Genomic DNA, 5857 nt, shown 5'->3' on the forward strand with positions numbered 1-5857 from the left:
GGCAATGCGAGGCAACACAGGGTCTGTAAGACAGGTGGTGCTCAGCTGGAGCATGGCCTGAGGGGCCCAGTTGAAGCCCTCCGGGAAGGCTGACAGGGTCCAGGACTCCAGTCTCCTGTGGCCTCGGCCTCTTTGAGGTCTGCCTCCTGGCATCAAGTCGCTCTCACTCCTGCTTTGGCAGTCTTACCTCTACCCTGAACTTCTTCATGAGGTGAGTGCTCCCTGAGGCAATGTGCCCAGGTAAACTTTTTTCTCAGATCTTCAGCAATAAAGACAAGAATGCCTTAGGAAGTGACAGAATGACTGCAGATGTATAGGCACCGAGAGTGAGATCACAAAACAAATTTGTGCTGCTCCTGGTGGCACCTGATTCACAGGTGCTCAATAAATGGCCGTTACTTTCACTAGTCTGTACATTCACTAGAGCTCCTTGGTTTCTTTCTTGGGTAGCCATAACAGAGCTCTGCAATCATTGCACACCCAGGGAAGTGGGGTGACCACACCCCATGTGCCACATCCACCTGGAAAGCTACATCCTTTACACTACCCTAGCCTCCCCCATCCAGAGACCTCCCACAAGGCTCTAAACCAGGCCTTAGTCAGGCCCTGAGACATAAGGTTGTGAGGGTGCCCACCCGGAGCTAGTAGCTCAGATTGGGCACCGACTGTCCCAGAAGATCTTACAGACCAGCTCCAGCAGGTAACCTTTGATACAGCTCCTTAACTTCTTCATGCTTTGCTTTTCCTTTATCCACACTTTGCTTACACATCTTGGCCATTTCAATACACCACTCCTCAAATTTGGAATTATCCCGATCTACCAGCTCTTGACGAAAGGCTGGTACCTGAATAGTTATGTTGGGTTTTTCTTGAGTTTGCAGTCTATAAACCAACATGTACGCATATTGAGAGCAGTGAGTTCCTTTGCCACACTTGGGTATACATGTCTGGGATTGAGAAGGTTCTGCTAGATCTTCCTCAATCGCTAGTTGTAATTTCTTCCCCTCCATCTTTTCTGTCTTCATTGTTAAACTTATACCATTCACCAGACTGTGGATCTTTCACATGGGCAATGTAGTGACCAGAATAAGTGCTCACTTCTCTGTGTATGAGGACTGCACTATGCTCATACACATAGGACCCACCTTTGTGTTCCACATAAGGCTCCATATCCAAAATTTCTGAGAATCCAATGTAGGTATTCAGCTTTTTCTTATGTCCAGTTTGCATGTCAAAGACAAAACGCATTAGCTATAAGTTCAGAGTACAAGGAAGACTAAGGAGTCAGATCTTCCTTGTTGCATTCTGTTTGCTTTGACAGTTTTCACAAGTGTACTGATTGATTCCTAATTTTTCTTCCTTCAAAAATTCTGAGATACAATCTGTTAACTGTTTGTAGGCTTGGATATTTAACTCCAGTTCATAAAACTTTGATAAAAGCTTAGATTCTCTGCAGCACTGATTGCAGACAGTTACATAAGTTTATTCCCCACAGAACTGCTGTTGGACAATGTTCCTCACATCGGGATTCTTTTGTTTAGACAAAGTATCTTCCAAAAGAGACATAAAGAGCTTTGAAAATTCTTGGGCATCCTGCTGCTGCCCTGTGTCCAAGCCCAAAGCTTTAACAAATCCCGATGGATCAATGTAGCCCCTGTTACTGATTTGTAACAAGGCAAATAAGTCCTGGAGATGCTCACAAATTTCTTGAGGCTCATCTTTCTCTTCTTGGATACCACCTCCCATCATGTAGTCACTATAGGTGCTTGGACATAAGTAGAGCAACTGCAGAAGCTCCAGGTTAAGAAACCACACTTGAAAAAATGTGTTGACATACCAAGTAGCTCCCAGGTTAGTGAGGCCCACAGATGAGCTCTTTTTTCTCCTCTCACAGTTGGGGTCATCAGTGTTATGAAAATTATTTTCATCTATTTCTCCTAACCAAATGTGCTCACCCATCCCAACCAAGCTATTCGGATTTCCTTTGCAGTTTCGTCAGCGCACGCCGCGGATGCAGGGCTCCAGCCAGATGTGCTCCTGCAACACCTCCTCGGGCCCCACCGTCTCCGCCCAGCGCCAGGCCGCCTTCTCCAGCTGCAGCCGCGGGGCCATGGCCTTGGCCCGAGGAGCGCCTCCTGAGCCCGGCGCTGCTGCTGTCGCTGCCCAAATGGCTCCGCCACCTGCGCTGCTGGGGAAGCAGCGTCTCAGCCCCTGTCCAGGATAGTGTCCTGCACACCACTAGTCTTCCAAGCCGGCCAAAAACTTCTGATTTGATAAAGTTAGATGAATTTTTTGAGCTGCAACAATATCTTTTTTATTTTCCTCTAATGGAATTCATGTTAGGTTTACAAGGCCTATTTCTATTGCTGGCTGACAACTTTGTCTTGCCAACTCACAGTAGCATGAGCATCTGCATTTAAAGCCCGTGTCTACTTTAAGTAGCTCCCAAGTCAAATTCTAGGACCTCTTACTCCCCTGAGGTTTCCCTCCTTTTTTCATTTCTAAGGTGATCTAAGCTTAAGGGGCCTTGGATATTTTCCTGGCATTCTGAGACGGACGCCTTTTCTGCCTGACTTTCTCTGTATTTGCTGATAACTTCTGAATGTCTGTTGATCTTGACTAGTCCATGTTCTTGTAGGCTGAAACCTTCTTTTGAAAGTTGTGATACCCACCATGACTGATTCTCATCCTCCGCACCCTCTGCGCTATTCAGTGTGACTCTAAGCTGACTGCTCACTCTTAGATACTTTAATACTCGGGGGGGGGGGGGGTTGCCGGGGACGGGGAAGCAGGGAGAAGGGTACACTGTCTTTCAACAAAGCTTGTCTTTTGTAAACCAAAGGCTTTCAGATTCCTGCATTTGCTATTTGCTTACAAAATTTATTCAGAAATGTGTTCTAGGCCAGCACAGTCCAGTTTCTTTGACAATGGAAATGTGCTTTATATAACTGCACTGTCCTATACAGTAGCCACTGGTCACATGTGGCTGTTCAGCTCTTGAAATGTGGCTGGGGTGACTAAGCAACTAAATTGTAAATTTTATTTAATTTTAATTAATTGAAATTCAAATAGCCTTGTGTGTCTAGTGGCTTCTATATCAGACAGCACAATTCTGGACTGTATCTGTGCCCTCCCTGATAGCAGCTTATAAAAAGACCTATTCCTGATGCCCAAATCCTAGGGTAAGTGTAATGTACATAAGAATACAGGAAGGGAAGCCACTTTTTAATGTCTCTTTGTATAGCACATTAACTTAGAATTTTTTCATCAGTTTTATTGAGGCATAACTTATGTATAATAAAAATGTACCCATTTTAAGTGTAGAGTTCAAAAAGTTTTGACAAATGTATCTTGCCATGTGACCACCACCACAATGAATAAATAGAAGATTTCACTACCCCACAATTCTCCTCCCCCTACTCTCAGCCCCTGCCAATCATTGATCTGTTTTCTGTCACTCTTGTTTTGCCTCTTCCAGAATTTCCTATACCTACAGTCAGACATATGCAGTCTTCTATTTCTGGTTTCTTTCAACCAGTATAATGATTTGAGATTTGTTCATGCTGTTGCTTGTGTAGGAGTCTGTTTCTTTCTTTTTTTTTTTCTTTTTCTTTTTTTCTCTTTTTGCTAAGTGATATTCCATCGTACAGATATAATAATACAATACAATTTGTTTATCCATTCAAAAGTGGATTTGGGTTTTTTTTTTTGGTTTGGGACAATTATTTAAAAGTTAATTTATAAATAAAATACACATCTTTTGTGGACGTATGTTTTCATTGTCACCTGGAAAATTTCTAAGATTGGGAATGCTGAGTCATATGGTAAGTGTATATCTATATAATAAATTGCCAAACTGTTTTCTAAAATGGTTGTATTATACATTCCCATACCAATATATGAGAGTTATAATTGCTGCACATCCTTTCCATCAGTTGGCATTGTCACTCTTTTGGATTTTAGCCATCCTTGTGGGTGTGCAATGGTATTCTGTCACAGTTTTCATTTGCATTCCCCTTTTTCTTTTTTTTTCTTTTTTTTTTTTGCGGTACGCATACCTCTCACTGTTGTGGCCTCTCCCGTTGCGGAGCGCAGGCTCAGCGGCCATGGCTCACGGGCCTAGCCGCTCCGCGGCATGTGGGATCTTCCCGGACCGGGGCACGAACACGTGTCCCCTGCATCGGCAGGCGGACTCTCAACCACTGTGCCACCAGGGAAGCCCCCATTTGCATTCCCTTGATGACTAATGACGTTGAACATCTTTTTTATGCATTTTTGTGCTATTCATATATCTTTTTTAGCAAAGTGTCTGTTCAAATGATTTTTAAATCAGGTTATCCTTTTCTTACTTAGTTGTAAGAATTATTTATTGATATAACGTTGCAAATATTTTCCCCCAATCTGTGGTTTGCCTTTTTAGTTTCTTAACAGCATCTTTCAAAAGCATGATATTTTTTAGTCTATCTAAGAAATATTTGCCTACTCAAGGTTATGAAGATTTTCTAGTATGATTTCTTCTAGGTTCATAGTTTTAGTTCTTAGCTTAATGTTCAATTTTGAGTTAATGAAGTCTTTTTAAAAAAGTAAATCAAGACTCTAAGTTTACTTTAATATTTATTCCAAATCTCAGGTTAATATAGAACCTGCCTCATGGAGTTGTTGTAAGCCTGACACATGATAACAATTGGGTAATTATTAGCCATGGACATTTATGTTTATTCCTCCAACAAATCCCCTCACAGCACCAAAGGAAATACTGAATATTATCAACTAAAGTAAGGAGCTGAGAGTTCGGAGGATATAAGCAAGAGAGTTTTAAAGACTACAAAAAAAACCTAAATAAAAACTAAAACCAAAGCTCATTCAATAGGAGAGGATACTTTAAAAATTTGAATGAGCTTTTTTGAGTGAAAAAATTGAATGATTTCTTCTCTTTTGTGACACTGACTTGTCTATTCTTAGGACTGAATGTTCATGGGAGACTAAAGATGCTCTGTTGCCTGTTTGGTTGTGGGGATCATATCCTGTATATACATCTAGAAATTGGCACAAAACAATGTGAGGAGAGTCACGGATGAAGATAAGAAAACATTTTCTATTGTCTTTCCTTACAGATGAATCTACATAATCTCTTGCATCTTTAAAAGTTATTAGATTTCAGGTATGAAGTTTAGCTTTTTAATAACTCAATGGGAAAGTAGAGCATCAGGTTCAGCCAGGTGTCCAGAAAGATGCTTGTAGTGCTTTTTCTAGGATCACCTGTTGACTTAGTTCATATTTGTGCAAAAACATGTGGAAGAGGAGCTAATTCCCACTGGAAATTAATGTTAACTATTTATATGATTTTTCCCCCCCTTCGGCCCTCTTCAGGTGACAGTGTGGTTTTCCAGAGTTAAATCAAAGGTGATTTGACCCATGGATCCTCTGACAGGAACACAACGGAATGCTGCACAGGGTGGGTGGGGTAGAATTGACCCCAGCTTACTCTGACTGACTTGTGATTGCTCTGTGATACTTGAAATGCAGGAAAAATCCTGGAGTATGTCCCTTGTTCTCTGCACTCACCTACCCATTACGTGCAAGAGACAACTAGACTCCTCTGTCTGGTAAATGATTTTCTTGCATGTTGCAACCATACAAGCCTTATCTAGTGGGTTATCTGTTCACCTGGTCTAGTGCACCTGTTGGCCAGCTGACAAGTATTTGCGGGCATATAGGGTCACACTTTCTGTTTCTCAAATTGCTATGCATTTGTAACTGAAAATGATGAGTATCACATGGATCTGAGCTCACTAGAATGGGTTTTTCTCTTTTAATCTGCCCTGAGACCTGATGCAGGGGAATTTCTTTATCAGAG

The 5857-nt window shown here is 41.8% G+C and overlaps 1 pseudogene; it reads right to left on the reverse strand.

Moving 5' to 3' along the window:
* Positions 1–680: 680 nt before the first annotated feature.
* On the reverse strand, positions 681–2112 carry LOC115864419 (ubiquitin carboxyl-terminal hydrolase 48-like; annotated as a pseudogene).
* Between the last annotated feature and the right edge of the window lie 3745 nt (positions 2113–5857).

Source organism: Globicephala melas, chromosome 5 (genome assembly GCF_963455315.2).
Source record: "Globicephala melas chromosome 5, mGloMel1.2, whole genome shotgun sequence".
Lineage (NCBI taxonomy): Eukaryota > Metazoa > Chordata > Mammalia > Artiodactyla > Delphinidae > Globicephala > Globicephala melas.